Raw genomic sequence first — 16,856 nt, 5'->3', positions numbered from 1 at the left:
CTTTTGGAAAATATGGTTCATTATTTGCCTCCATAACTTCCAGGTCATTGTATTCTCGGGGCGCTGAATCAATCCCGACTGGACAGTTCAGTTTGAATCCAGTTTCCCTCCATAATTTATTTGTCTACAGTGTTGTCGTTGTTGTAATTACTAATGGAGGTGATGATGGTGGTTATCGGAATAATGATAATCATTGCTGTTATAATATTATTTGGACGGCTCCCTCTTTAGTGAGTTTTAAATCACATCTTAAAACATATTTTTACTCTTTGGCTTTTAGACCAGCATGAGAGTTGTCTGCTTTTAGTCTATTTTATTTTTTTTGATGTATTTTATGTATTTAGTCTTTTATACTTAAATGTTTTATATTATTGCCTCTCCTAGTATGTATGTCTCAACTTCTGTGCAGCACTTTGTGAAACTTCTATAGTTTTTTTTAAATGTGCTGTATAAATGAAGTGGATTGGATTGGATAATAAATATGTATTACAGTGTCAGTATGGTGGTATTATTGTTGCTGTCACATTATTACTATTAAAGGGGACTTTAATTATTGATGACTATCCTTTGACTTATAAATGTTTTTACAATGTTGGATACTCAATGGCAAAGTGTAAAATGATAATGTTCATGCATTTGCACAGTTTTGGATGGCTCTAAATGCAATTTTTTTTTCTTTTCTTTTTTTTTTAACTTCACAGTGTGTTAGGATACCTATATGGGCATTCTTGTATATGCTCTCAACCAGGTGCCTCCTCACCTGCTTAAAGATGAGCTTAGACTGTATGGCTGCAGCCTGGAGCCTCCTGTCTCATGCCTTCCCGCCTGATCTGATGTCTACAAAAGAAAAATATGTACGTGTTTATTTGTCCACAACATTTTTTGCAGGGCTGTTTGGTCAACATGGACCAGTACGAAATTTGGATTAGTCTCTAAACTGTTACTGGAAGACTGCGACATTACTATGGTCATATTTGAAGAATCACAAGAGAAAGCTGTAAGTCACAATTTACAGTATCAGTGTCCTGTATATTTTGTTTAAAAGAGGTTGTCTCTGTGACAATAGTGTACCTATAGGGGGCTAATGTAACGTTTGGTTATGCGTGTTTGACTTACCTTATAAATAAAGATGTGGGTAAAATATCCATCCAACATCCGGTGATGTTGGTCTTCAAGATATATATTTCAACAATGTACAGTGGAGCGCCACTGAGGGGTTCATTTGCATCTAAAAAAAACAGATAAAAATATTAGTGTAGCAAAATCCACGCAAAATTTACACCAAAGCATGACCAATACATAATATCTAGACCAGTGTTTCTTAACCATAGGGCCGTGGCCCAATGTTGGTGCCACGAACGACCAAGAAATGATCAGTTTCTCAGCTGTGGTCCATATGGGAGTAGCACACTTTTCCACCACTTGTGGCAGTAAAGCCATTGAGAAGTTTCCTAAGGGCAAAAATTATGACCAAAATGGTGTAGCTGTGTTTTCATTTGCACTTTAATCTTATTGACAGTTTAGTGAAGACAGTTTTTTTTGTTTTTGTCACTGTATGTCTTGTACAATAAAGCTGAATAAAACTCCAAGTAAAGTTAAATACAAAATTATGCAAAAGGGAAAGTATCTCAGATTGAACCTTTGCATAGCAAATCTGTTTAAAACGTGAGGGCAAACCTTTTAGAACAGGAATATTACTTACTAAATGGTTGACAGAACACATTAAAACAACAAACAAAACAAAACAAAACCCAACCCTATTTGTGTCAAGACCTGTTTTTGGAACATACTAATAAGAAATAATAAAAACAACAAGTACGGTACCTACTTTTTAAAATCGGCCTAAACATCACTGGTTGTATTAATGTTGAGGCCTTTGATAATACAATAATCCTTGTACACTGCGTGTGAACCACAGACACGGTAGATGAATTACGTGATGGAAATCAACACAATGACTTTCATTAGCTGTTGAACAGATACGAATCACCTGCCTGACTTATTAGATAGAGAATACTGAAATGATGGCGGCTCTATTGAAAAAGCTTTCAGGTTGTTAAGTTGGATACGGCCTTTTGTTTTCTTTTGTATTGCAGACCTCACAACCCAACACCCCCCGTGGCGACGTAATGAAATGATTAATTTGTCAACCAGTAGCAGTGACTATGATGAATTTAGTGCTATCTCAAAGACTAATAGCTCTGTCAACAACAACTCTCGACAGAGCACACAAAGCCATGGTGGTGCATTTTATTTGTGGTTAAACGCACAAAACATGAGGTGGGAGGTTAATATCACATCGATAACTGCTGTTTTTTTTGTATTTGCCCTTAAAACATTAAAATGCAAGCAATGGCCAACTGTGGCACTGGTTTACAATTACTAGTCACGTATTATTTGCAAAACATTTGTAATATTTCACAAAATTGCCTAATTCACGATGCTGATGTTGGTCCTTTACTTTTTACGAAAGGGTATTTTTTTAGATGGTAGTTTCTGACTATTGACGTTTTTTTCCCCTAAATAATAGTATGTAAGAAAAGAGGAGAATGAAGTAGTTTAAATATTGTGTTGATATTGGTACGCTGTCTATAGGACTCAACGTAAATAAGCATTTACAGTTAATATATATATATATCGGTATATGTAATACGGTATTGATCGATCTTACTCATGTTGTGTAATCCTGCTGACAAATAAATACAATACAGGCTACTAAAAACATTGCAATGGCAGAAATGTTGACGTTTTTGCGTGAATGTGACTACATTTTGCCATTTTCCAAATCAACAGCGTGCGCTTTTTGTAAGAGAGATGCCGTAAAAATGTCGAAATTTTCTCTAATGTGCAGCATAAACAATATTACATAAACATCCTTTACGCTGGCTGACAAACAATAAAAAGGCTACAAATAATATTAAAATAGCAGTACTTTTACCATTTTTGTTTTGTTTGAACATATTGTGCCATTTTCCACAATTGACAGCATGTGCTCTGTCAAGAAAACTTCCTAATATTTGCAATGTTGACAATAGTCCTATATGTTGTATTTGTGTAATCCTACTAAAACAGACAAACAAAAAAGCTACTAAGTTATAATAACACAATTTTGTGCAATTGTTGTGCAATGTGACTAAATAGTGCCATTTCTCCACAATCAGCAGTGTACGGGTTAGTACAAAAAGAGGCTGTAAAAATGTTGATGTAATAAAATGTAAAACATAATAAATAAATAAAAAAGAGGGTTCAAAAAACATTACAATAGCAGTAATGTTGTCGTTTTTATGTTCTAATTGTGCCATTTTCCACAAATCTGCAATGTGTGCTCTGATACAAAAGAGGCAGTACAATGTCAAAACATTCATTTTGTTGCAGTATAAGAAACAATCCTATACTGTATAGTCATGTTTGTGTTATCCTGCGACAATAACCAAAACAAACAAAAAAAAAAGCCGGTTTAGCTTTTCAGAAAATGCTCCGGAATGTCAGGGCACGTTGCATCACATTCCGATAAAGGATGAAATGCCAGAGATCTTAACGATTCTTTCGTCCCGCAGGCTCTAAAGAACAAATGTTAACCTTTAGAGGATCCTTTTATAACTGTTGTTTTTTTTTTAAGATGTAGGAGAATACAGGCCATTGATTTTTTTTTTCACATGTCTGCTTTCTCCTGATAGCGCTTCACAATGTCTGGCATGGAGTAGTTTCCGATGCCGCCAGGCGTTATTAAAAACAGCAACAATATGTAATCTCGATAAATTAACGACACTCTTCTGTGACCTACAACGTTGCTCCTCATTTGCACTTTAATGATTGCTTTGTCCTCTCTTCACTTCATAGACGTTAACTTTTATCGTTACTATAAGTCCACCTTTAATGGACGTTCATAAACATTGACTGCAAATGCACTTTACGACAAACGTTTTTAAAGGGCAAAGTTTTAAAAAAAATGTCCCAAAAATTGATTGTGGAGTCAAAAATTTTACAAATTAAAAAAAACAATATCCGAAATTTCGATATTTTCCAGCTCCATTATTATGCACACTGGTATATGCAGCAGCAGCGCTTCTTTGAAACTTATGCCAGGTTATGCTTCTTTTTTTTTTTTTTACTGTGATGATTCTGGATGCGTCTAAAAAATAAACAAAAAAATATGTGTGTGTAAAGTTAGAAATTATTTCTAACATTTTCTATTAAGAAATCAGTCATTAGAAATGACCAATTGTCAACTAAAATAATATGTTTTCCTACTATCAACGAAAGAAGACTGGAAAAGTAAGACGACGCAGAGGCTATGGTTAGTCTTTGAATAAATTGGCAAATAAGAATTCCACAGTGCTTGTAATATATATAGCTTGGTATACAGATTAAATTATAGACTCTGCCATCTCATTCCAGAGACCACTACTTCTCATAGTCATAACACTTGAAGTAAACATTATTAAGAGGGAAAAATCGTCATCTAAAGTGTACAAGCTTTAGTATAGCCTGTAGAGGCCAGATGATCTGGAATGAGATTGATAGCTTTGTAAAATAATCATATTCCTTAAACATGTTTAAAAAGCGTTTTTAAGCAAAATGTATTGCTACGTTATGCTTAGGATATTTAGCACACCCCTCATGGCTGAGGAATTCACATTAGTCACATATTTTGGTCTTGTCCTCTGTATGTATGATGAGATTATCGCAAATCTTCAAGATGCAACTTTTTCATCAAATTTGAATAATAGGATATCGAGACTGATTTGGTGGATTTAAAGATTCCTTCTTTATAAATGTCAACCTGTTGGCAGGTTGGTATGAAGTTGTAGATGGGTATTTGGTGGGTAGATTTTGAAATTAATTGTATTGTACTGTATTTTGTATATTATATGATGATGTCATATTATATGATGATGCCATAAACTGTGCGCTTCTAGAACGGACTCTGATATCAACAAAAGAAACAATAATGTAACACAAAATTATGACTGTCTGTAAATATATAAACAAAATACATTCAATTAAATATGGCTTGATGGTATTTAATTTGGAAAGCTGCTCCTTCGTATGATGGTGAAGTTGTATACAGTTTATTAATATCATTATCTGCAAAAAAATACAGATTTAATTGGAGAATTCAATTTTAATGCTAATACCGATAGACATTATTGAGTCATTATTGGTTTATATAAAATTTTACCGCAACTTATTTCTCGCCCATTCCTGCTCTGTTATTGATAAGAATATAATATCAGATATTTTCACTGTCTTCGGTGGCGCGCAAAACATAAGTTTTGATCATGTTAAAAAATGTATTTAGCACAAAATACAATTATTGAGCAATTTCCTTTACATGAATTTGTTACAGTACAAAACACGCATCAATTCAAACTCAAGTTTGATTAAAATACAGCATAATCGTTTCACAGAAAGAAAAAATGTTTGTAATGTGCGAGGTGTGGAGGGATAATGAACGGTAAACGGTCTGTATTTATAAAGCACTTTAGTATACCTGTACGATACCCAAAGTGCTTTATATTATACCTCACTTTCACACATTCACACATTGATAACGGAAGCTGCCAAGCAAGGCACTAACCATGAGCCATCAGGAGCAAGAGTGAAGTGTCTTGCCCAAAGACACAACAGCCATGACGATGATGGCGGAAGTTGGATTTGAACCAGGAACCTTCAAGTTGCAGGCACGGCTGATCGACCATCTGAGCCACATTGCACAGTTTTACTTTTTCCTAAAGGAATCAATGGACTCAAGTAGTTATTATTTAAGTGTAAAAAGTAGCAACATTTCTCGCCTACGATTAAATTTCAAATACTTTTACACAAATCCATATTTAGAGTCTGATTTAGAATGTGATTCAGCACACACACAAAAAAAAAATTACAACTTTGTCAAACTTGCAGAGATGCAATTTTTGATCTATGCTGAGACTTCAAGTATTGATTGAAACATGAAAAACTTCAACACAATTGAATACACCTGTGATCTCTGTTAAACTTAAAGGCAAATAACCAAGCTAACAAACAAACCGGGGTGAAAAATAGTTATTTAACTAAATGTATTTACCAAAATTCATCAAAATATTGCTCCACATCTTTTCTAGGCCACTGTCTATTTTTTTTTTTTTTAAAGAGCAGCTCCTTGGTAACATCACCTGTGCTTTGACCCCGTGTCAAGCTGCACCGCACTACCCGCCTCACTACTACAACATTCCTAAATACACCAGGAGCAGAGATCAATGAAGGGTTTTCGGGTTTTGAAGTGACTGTGGGCTCATCAGCGCCAGAGCTTGAAAACCAAATCCTTGGCTCTGTAGAGAAAAATGTGATAAATCTAATAAAATGCAGCAGACAGGGCTATGATGGGGCCACGGATATCAGTGTTCAAGTGTACAGGCAAGAATAACAGAGAAGGAGCCCCTTGCCTGTTATGTTCATAATCTCAACCTGGCTCTCAATGACACCTTTAAAAATGTCCCTGGAGTGAAGCAGCTCTATGACATTGTGGAGATGCTGTACAACTTTTTTTTTTTCTTGAATGTATAAACGCTACCTCAGAGTCATCTTCTCTGCTGCAAAACGCCATAAGTGTTTTGATGGAGTTTAGGGAGCAAGGCTTGGTGTGCCACTCTCTACAAAATGGGGAAGTCAAACGCAGTCTAAAACAAACATGGCCAGAAAAGTTACCGTAAGTGTTACTTTAAGGAACTTTCTGAAGACAGCCGCCTCACTGACTTAAAGAGCACTTTCGGATGAACCTTTTCATTGCTTGTCTTGGCATTATCATTCAGCACTTGTCTCGAAGATTCACCAGCTTACATGGAACTGTGAATATGTTCGAGGCAATTCACCCTGATGCAAGCAGGAGTTACACACCAAGCTGCACGGTGGCTTAGTGAGCACTACAGCCGGGACATCGACCCAAGCTTCCCTGGCCAGCTGCTTTGTTTCAGAACCTCTTTCAGGGACCAGATACCAAAGGAAAAAATCTGATGGGTCTGGCTAAAATGCTCATCAACTTCAATATTCAGTGAGGTTTGCACCACCCTCATTGTATTTTTGACTCTTCCCGTCAAAGTTGCAACCTCTGAGTTCCCCAAAACCAATTAAAAACCATTTGAGGAGCACAAAGGGACAGGAGAGACTGAGTGGACTTGCCATGTTTATAATTGAAAATGAGAGGGAGCAAAGAAAATGGAGAGACAGAGCATTGTTGACGAGTTTGCAGCACACAAGGTTCGTCGTATGCCCTTCAAGTAATGGTGAGCAGCCCGACTCACCATTATTTGAATAAACTTAAAAAAGTTAAGCAACCGGCTGCAAAGCATTTTCTAGTTTATTCAACTTTTATGGTTTATGATGCGCCAAGTCGTAAATTAAAGTTGATTAAACAAATGGATGTTTGTTATGCCTACTTTTATTAGTAAGTTTAACTAACTACAAACTTTACATTTGTACAACTGACAATAATAACTTAGTAGGAATAAAAATAAAGAGTTGGCTGAAATAGAAATTAAGAGCTGCCGTAAATAAGATTTATACGTTTCCTAAAATGAGAATAATACAATTTACTAGAGTACTTGTTTTTGTATACATGAACATGTGGGCCAGTTTTACTCAACTCTAAGATACTAGCCAAACTGTGCTCTCATTAGTTGAAGTATCCATCCATCCAATTTTCTACTGCTTGTCCCTCCAGGGGTCACAGGAGGATAGGCTGGAGCCTATTCTAGGGACGGCGTGGCAAAGTTGGTAGAGTGGCCGTGCCAGCAATCGAAGGGTTGCTGGTTACTGGGGTTCAATCTCCACCTTCTACCATCCTAGTCACGTCCGTTGTGTCCTTGGGCAAGACACTTCACCCTTGCCCCTGATGGCTGCTGGTTAGCGCCTTGCATGGCAGCTCCCGCCATCAGTGTGTGAATGGGTGAATCTGGAAATACTGTCAAAGCGCTTTGAGTACCTTGAAGGTAGAAAAGCGCTATACAAGTGTAACCCATTTATCATTTATTTATCCTAGCAGCATACATCATAACAAAACAATGTGGTCGCTATCTGTGGTGCTGAACTGCTTTGAATTTGTGTTGCTTTATTGTGAGGAGCCACGAAGCCTTATGTTTTTGTTGTTTTCTTGGTTTGTTATAGCTGCGACATCATGGCCGTTTGATGGACTTCAGAATGACGCAGTATGTATTTTGTAAAATTATGTTATGATGAGCTTTATTATATGGGTTTAGGACGCCCGGCTCTAACTTGCTCCGCCACTGAAATACATAATTGTGTCTGTTATAGAAAATGCCGCATCTTGAGCACGACTACAAGCAACGGTTTCATATATTTCTGATAAATTGGATACAGAAAAAGACAATGTGACTGACTAACACATAACAGGACGTCAGGGATGCAGCAGAGGAGGAAAATAACTCAGCAGAACCGTAAAAATGCATTGAGCTGAATAGGAAGGGGGACTCCGCTACTTTGTGAGCTTTGCATGTGCTGTAAATACGAATGATTACCAGTGAACGGCAGAATAAAGATCAGGGGAATCAATAGGAGATGTGAGAAATGGCTGAATGGTCAGAAAAGGGTTATTTTAGAGCCAAAAGTGAGGATTGATTACGCCCTGGGGAGGATAAAGAAGCAAAAGGAATATCGGTGCTGTATTTATTTTACGCATGAGGATTAGAGGGCAGGCGTTGGAGACAATCGATGCTTGTTTAATGGAGCTGCAGTCGTGAAAGCATCAATCACAGGCTCTAGCGTTGTTAGCTTTTATTTAGCGTTATCAATGGTAGTAATAACATGAAGAATAAATGTAGTTTATGTGTTGTGTTAGATGTCTGTTATATGGACAGAAAATGCATTGTTACGCATGTTTTTACCCCGGATATTGTACGCATGACAAAATGTTTAGGGAAGCATGCCTGCAAAGCCTCATAAGAGCGTTTTTGGCTTTTGTTCGATTTTTTGGGGATTTTTTTTGGTGACACCAAACACAGGAAATGGCTTGGTTAATCGAGCGGCCGTGCCAGCAACTTGAGGGTTCCTGGTTCGATCCCCAGCTTCCGCCATCCTAGTCACGTCCGTGCGGTCCTTGAGTGGGATACTTCAACCTTGCTCCTGATGGGCTAGGAGGGCCTTACGTGGCAGCTCCCGCCATCAGTGTGTGTGAACGGGTGAATGTGGAAATATTGTCCAAAGTGCTTTGTGTCACGATCGGGGGTGCAGCTCGCTGCGGTTCGTTCTCCAGGAATGCAATACTGACGGCTCCGGACGACAGCGTGAAGGTAGGATATGATTTAATCTTTGCAAATCATCCAAACTACCAACATACAGGCAAAACAACAAAAAGGCAAGCGTGCCTAACACACGTGAAGCTAAGATAATCACTTAGCGCAGGAATCAAAACTAGGAGCCAAGAAATGCAAACAATGAAGCCACGACGAGTGATCGGAAAAGGCAGGCTTAAATAGAGTCTCTGATGAGCAACAGGTGAGCGTAAAAGGCAGGTGAAAATCATAAGTAACCATGGTGACTAAACAAACTCAGGAAGTGCAAAAACAGGAACTCAAGGAGTCCAAAAACAAACAGAACATAACTAAACCAAACATCATGACACTTTGAGTACCTTGAAGGTAGAAAAGCGATATACAAGTATAACCCATTTACCATTTAAGTATTACAATTAGAAGAACGGTATTCTTACAACATATTCATTGTTAAGTTTACTTTTTTTATACGTTTCATGAAAACTCATTTTCTGCATTTGACTTATTCTTTGACGATTTTTGCGACATCACAGACAAGAAAATCAAGGACATAAGAGGTTAAACTACATGTACAAAATAAGTACAACCAAACTTCAAACAAGTAGTCTCGCCTTCCAAGCAGCTGTCATAACAATGTGTTATGTTATGTGTTATGCGTTAGTTACCCCGGATTCAATTTAAAACTAGTGTTACGTATGACGCCATGAGAGGGTTTGGTCAGCAACATAACTACATAAAAGGTATAGGCAGATTTTCATGAAACTTTCATGCAATGTCAGAAATTGAATATGGAACAAGTCATTACATTTTGGGTATGCTCATGATCATTTCTACTATGTGACCTTACATTAAAGTTAAAGTTAAAGTACCAATGGTTGTCACACACACACTAGGTGTGGTGAAATTTGTCCTCTGCATTTGACCCATCCCCTTGTTCCACCCCCTGGGAGGTGAGGGGAGCAGTGGGCAGCAGCTGTGGCCGCGCCCGGGAATAATTTTTGATGATTTAACCCCCAATTCCAACCCTTGATGCTGAGTGCCAAGCAGGGAGGTAATGGGTCCCATTTTTATAGTCTTTGGTATGACTCACAACCTACCGATCTCAGGGCGGACACTAACCTCTAGGCCACTGAGTAGGTTACATTTATGGTGTAAGGCTGAACTTGCGTGTGCTTATTCTTGCAGCCCCGTCCCCACCAACACAACAAAAATACCAGATGACTGACAAGAGAGTTCACTCCTTTGATCTCATTTTGCTATAGAACAAAAGTGTCTAGCTTCTGACATTGATGCAGAGTGAACCCTCTTGCAACCTGTGTGGAAGCAACAGACGGACAAAACAAACCCACCCCCCGGACAGACATGCCGAATCCATGCAGTCGCTGGGGTTTGTAAGTCTGTAGCAAAATTACTCAAAACATTATGGGTGGATTTTGATAAAAACTTTTACGAAATTTCAAATGGAATAAAGTGTTTATATTTTATAAGTGAATACATTGTTGAAGTAAAACCTGATCACCGTCTGGATTTAATAAAAGTTTTTTTAAGGATTTTTTACTATTGGGACATTAGGCCTGGCAGAGGGCTTTCTAGTTTTAAAATCGCTTGTCATACAAGCTAGCGCACACGGCCGTAGCTAGTAAAATAAAAAGTCACAATCAGACGATCAGATTAAAATTTTAGAAAGATTTTACTGTTTTTGTTCGACGTGTTGGGGATCGCTGTTACCCAGACCTTTGACCTCGACCTGTCCGCTTTGAACTGTTGATACATAATAACCAAATAATGTACAGTAAACATTAAGTATTTTGTATCTTGGTGTGAAAGAATGTAAGTGCTTGTATTTTATGTCATAATACAAGGAGAAATTGCCAATATAGTTACAGATGTGGAAAGCCTGCATTAAGACTTTTATTTGACATATGGCGCAACGTGCTTTGTTCTAATCACTGTTATTATCATTTCACCGGTGACCTTCGATGTTGGGCAGACCTTATATTATTGTTAAGACTGATCGGCACCAAAAATATATCGGCTCAGTGGCTAAGTGCCTACCCTAAGTCTGCTGAGGTAATGGTAGCTGACAGTATGATTAGCCGTTGACAGCTACGATTACACCAGGGAGAAGACACCAACTTTAAGGGCTGCCTTTACTTTCCGCCTTCTTCTCTGAGCTCACTGTTAGCAGAAATCAAACACGTTGGATTTGAATGGCACAAATCCCATTCAGAATGTTCATAAGGAGGTACTCCTAACAATACTGTAGAACAGAGCAGCAAATCCCTACTGGGAGTGCGGATCAATAGTTATTCTCCTTCTCGACAGCCAGTGATTGATCACAAGATGAAAACAGCAGGTGTCTTCTTCCAGAGCAGAGTGTTCACACTGATGAAACCGACTGACCGGCAAAGACGTGGTAGGAAGAAAAAAAAAAGAAACAAGAGGCTGCACGCGCCCACGCTTCCAGCAGCTCTCCCTGCCTTTCTTTTTTTCAATTGATATTGATTCACCACTTAAAAAAATCTGTTTTAATTTGTTTTGACAGGAACGTAAGGACCCTTTGACATTTTCGGACATCCCTATTTAAGCCTTAAGTCTCCCCTTCCTGGATAATTATTGTCCAGTTTTTTAGTCACTGCAGTGATTGGACGGTCTGCAAGTCAGTCAAAGCAACGTGACTTGATTTTTTTTTACCGTTACAATCGATCAGTAATTGAGCATCTACATGTCAATCACAACTAAAAGGTAATTACTAGGGGGTGTGTGAAAAAATCGATTCGAATTCGAATCGCGATTCTCACGTTGTGCGATTCAGAATCGATTCTCATTTTTAAAAAAGCGATTTTTTTATTTATTTAAAAAAACTTTTTTTTTTTTTTTTTCAATTAATCAATCCAACAAAACAATACACAGCAATGCCATAACAATGCAATCCAATTCCAAAACCTAACCCGTACTTGCCAACCCTCCCGTTTTTAGCGGTATTCAGCGCCTCTCCCGACAACCTCCCGGCAGAGATTTTCTCCCGACAAACTCCTGGTATTCAGCCGGAGCTGGAGGCCACGCCCCCTCCAGCTCAATGCGGACCTGAGTGGGGACAGCCGTTCTCACGTCCGCTTTCCCACAATATAAACAGCTTGCCTGCCCAATGACGTCATAACATCTACGGCTTTTAGAGTGTAGAGTGCACAACAAGGAGAGAGAGTTCTTGGTTTCTTATGTGGGTTTATTGTTAGGCAGTTTCATTAACGTCCTCCCAGTGCGGTAACAACACACAACAACAGCAGTCACGTTTAGTCTACCGTAAAGCAGTTCGTCTGCCGTAAACAGCAATGTTGTGACACTCTTAAACAGGACAATACTGCCATCTACTGGATAGCCTGCAGAACACTGAAATTCAAGTATGTTTTTTTTTTATATGTATAATAGAATAAAATTAAAAAAAATTAAAAAAAAATATATATATATAGCTAGAATTCACTGAAAGCCAAGTATTTCATACATATACATATACATATATATATATATATATATATATATATATATATATATATATATATATATATATATATATATATATATGAAATACTTGATTTGGTGAATTCTAGCTGTAAATATACTCTCCTCTTAACCACGCCCTTAGCCACGCCCCCCCCCCCCCCCCCCCACCTCCCGATATTGGAGGTCTCAAGGTTGGCAAGTATGACCTAACCCGACCCAGCAACACTCAGAACTGCAATAAACAGAGCAATTGAGAGGAGACACAAACACGACACAGAACAAACCAAAAGTAGTGAAACAAAAATGAATATTATCAACATCAGTATCAATACTAGTTACAATTTCAACATAGCAGTGATTAAAAATCCCTCATTGACATTATCATTAGACATTTATAGAAATAAAAATAAATGAACAATAGTGTCACAGTGGCTTACACTTGCATTGCATCTCATAAGCTTGACAACACACAGTGTCCAATATTTTCACAAAGATAAAATAAGTCATATTTTTGGTTCATTTAATAGTTAAAACAAATTTACATTATTGCAATCAGTTGATAAAACATTGTCCTTTACAATTATAAAAGCTTTTTACAAAAATCTACTACTCTGCTTGCATGTCAGCAGCTTGGGGTAGATCCTGCTGAAATCCTATGTATTGAATGCATAGAGAATCGTTTTGAATCGGCAAAAAATCGTTTTTGAATCAAGAATCGTGTTGAATTGAAAAAAAAAGAAAAGATTTTGAATCGAATCGTGACCCCAAGAATCGATATTGAATCGAATCGTGGGACACCCAAAGATTCACAGTCCTAGTAATTACGTAAAATATTTGTAACAGAACACCATGACAATCTGAGTACAGTGACTGTTTTTAAGTCTTGATCTTCTGCACTGTCATTGCCCACCTTTGCAGTCATTGGGTGGTCTACATGTCAATCAATATAGCAGCACAAGTGATGTGTCATCACTGAAAAATAATTGAAATGATATACTTCACACCAGGGGTTGCCAACCCGTTGATCGCAATCGACCAGTCGATCTTTGAGAGCCTACTGGTCAATCGTGAAAATATATATTTTTTAAATGTATTAATATGACCAACAGACCCACCAACAGGCACACATTTTATCCCTGACCACGCTGGCTCGCCTCTGACTCTCCTTCTCCCTTTTTAAGAACACATTCCGCCGCTCTTGACACCATGGCCACACCCCCCGAGCATGGCCGCACACAAAACCAGCTCGTCTCGCAAACGTGAGTTGCATGATGTGCACAAAAATCATTGTGCTGCAACAATGCATTAAGGCTGACTTTTGCACTGCATCGGACATTTTCTAGCATCCAACATCAAACAACTCTTCCTTCAACCACGACCATCATCAATCGCCTTTGACAGGAACTAACAAGCCAAATACTAGAGTCCTTGAACAATGTTCCAAAGCGGATTTTGTGTTGATTTATTGTACATACAAAAGTAAATAGCCCTTTGAGACAATTGTGATTAAGGACTATATAAGTAAACTTTGATTGATTGATTGATACACATTGACATGTACAAAGGCAGTAATATATGACAAAACAAGGTGGGAGCTAAAGAAGGACTTCCCCGTTTAACTCCTTTTTATCACACAGGAAAAACCCTGTGAACAGCGGATTTTACTACTTCCGGTGCTGATGTAAGACAACCATGTGACTCACGTCCAATATGTGACCATAGAATGAACAAATATACTACAGTACTAAGACTATAGTGGCCATAAACAGTTAGCTTTTACAGCAGGAGTACACAAAGTGTGCCACAGGGACCATCTGTGGCCCGTGACTTGTTTGTCATTGGCCCTGGCACATTACCAAAAAAATTAAAAATAAAAATAAAATAAAAAACACCAGCAAAAACAGGGAAAACGGCAAAAAGCACAATGAGGAAAAAAAAGAATGTTGACAACAGCCAATAATACTAACACAAAGCTTTGTCTTTAAAAAAACAAAAAAATAATTTCCACACCGACTACTCACCACGTTGATGCATTCCACAGGGCCTGGCTCTGGAACATCTTCTGTATCCGGTAGTTACACCATGTCACCAATGATTTAGTTTATGAAAAGGCAGGTTAGGACCGCCACCGCCAAGAGGGGAAGGCTGCAATTCCTTGGCCATGTTGCCAGAATGGATGACGCAGTCCTGGCCAGACAGGTTCTCACCGCATGTGTTCGTTTGCCGCCCACAAGCTGACGCTGTCCATGTGGCCGCCCCGGATTGATGTGGACGTCCCGGATGACCACGATCAACCAGGCCCTCATTGCCTTCGCCCAGGACCGCTCTGCCTTCAGACGGCTGGCCGCCACGGTCACTTAGTGGCAAAGCAAGGCTTCAGTTTAGTCAGTCATACCACTTTTTAAGTTTTGCCTTCCTAAACAGTCAAGCAGTCATGGAGCGGTCTATCACTAACACAATTTAATTGATTGCTTGAAAAGTCTTCTGTTGCTTAAGGTCTAGACTTCTAGGATTGTAATTAGCCAGCTTTGCAGTTGTTGGCAGTTTACATGTCAATCATTATAGCAGGACAATTGATTCAAAATTACTTTTCAAAAAATGCTAACTTTATATTGTTAACATCGCATTGAAGTCTTGACTTCCTAGAAAGGACCGTCATTGGATTGTTTACATGTCAATAATCCTGATTGGGTTTTTTTTTTGGATAGAAAACCATGGAGCTGGGTATGGAGTATAAATGGAAAGCTTTAGCTCTCAACGTTAATCCAGTCTCCACTTTGCTTCAGCAGCACTGTTTTCCACAAATTTGCTGTTCATCTTTGTATTTGTCGTTTTAATTACATGATGCGCGTTGTCACACAGGCCCTCCCCGTCCAGGGTGATGGCAGGTAGTCACGACTGCCCATATATTTTTGTGACCTTTGTCAAATTTGGAGGTTGGGCTCTGAGGCCTGTCATGCTGAGAAAAGAGATTACACAGCACTCAAAGATCAGGGGAAAAAAACAAACAACCTTGATGATATTTTCGGGTCAAGTCGTTGGTGTTGACGCTTGGAAACACAGCCCGCCAATCCCGCCCTGCTGATGCTGATGTTCCATTTAAGTAATGGAAACAGCGACTCACTTAAATACATTTGCCCTTTCAGCTGCACTTACCTAATAGCCGTCTACGCATTGATTCACCCAACCCACCTCCCCCTGCTGTCTCTCACGTCCCCTGTGTGCCAGGCGCTGAAGATGACTCGGAACAACGTACAGCCAACCGTGACCTTTATGACATGGGAGCAAAATAGTTTAGCCGAGATTAGCCCAGGCCTACATGTAAATTTTCCTGGTAGAAAAGGGCAAAAAGAATCAATTGCGTTTGAATATTGTAACTGCATCTTCTGGGAGACCACAGAAAATATCAACTTGTCTTTAGTAACTTCCACACTGCCTGTAAACGCTGACCCTTTTCTGGCTTCGGATTGAATATCAGAGGCGGAACTAATGTAATGTAACACTTACGGTACTGTCTTATACCCTTTTAGTATTTAGGTAAGGCAGTGTAGTTACCTTCAACTTCAATACTTGGACAAGAGGGACAATGGACCAGATCAGACAGATTCTAGATTCGTAGGAGCCTAGGGTGTGCAACAACATAGGACATGTACACAGCATTTGCAAAATAATTTGTATGTACTTGCAACATTTGAATTGAAACTGTTCACAAAATATGACATCAATTAGAGCACTCTAAAAAAAATACCTAAAAGTAGTCTCTGAATGTGTTTTTTCAGTCTCTGGATGTTCGTCTCAGTCTTTGGTGAGTGTGTGTGTGTGTGTGTGTTTGTCATCTGTTGTGTCACAAATACCAGTTTGGTCGATTCAGGCTTGGCTTGCCATTCAGATCTGGAAATCCTTGTTGTTCTTGAGTCAAATTGGAAAAAACCTGACCTGGAGATACAGTAGGTCAGAACGATCCAATCCAAAATACCTGACAATTTAGGCCCCATAATGCAGCACAGGAGTAGTTCAGTTTGAGTGAGGTTACAGCTTTTGGTCTTGCAGTATCTTAGAATTAATAAACGAGTGGTCAGTAATACGTAT

At 38.6% G+C, this 16,856-nt stretch overlaps 1 long non-coding RNA gene across 1 annotated transcript; it reads right to left on the bottom strand.

Moving 5' to 3' along the window:
- Positions 1 to 808: 808 nt before the first annotated feature.
- LOC133661759 (uncharacterized) lies at positions 809 to 16,253 on the bottom strand. The gene is made up of 3 exons (XR_009827989.1): positions 14,789 to 16,253; positions 1,117 to 1,228; positions 809 to 837 (listed from the first exon to the last, which is right to left on the bottom strand). It is a non-coding gene; the product is annotated as an uncharacterized LOC133661759 (long non-coding RNA).
- Positions 16,254 to 16,856: the final 603 nt, after the last annotated feature.

This window comes from Entelurus aequoreus, linkage group LG12, assembly GCF_033978785.1.
Source record: "Entelurus aequoreus isolate RoL-2023_Sb linkage group LG12, RoL_Eaeq_v1.1, whole genome shotgun sequence".
Classification (NCBI taxonomy): Eukaryota; Metazoa; Chordata; class Actinopteri; order Syngnathiformes; family Syngnathidae; genus Entelurus; species Entelurus aequoreus.
Note: the sequence above shows the minus strand (reverse complement) of the source record. Positions and strands in the feature narration are given on the sequence as shown.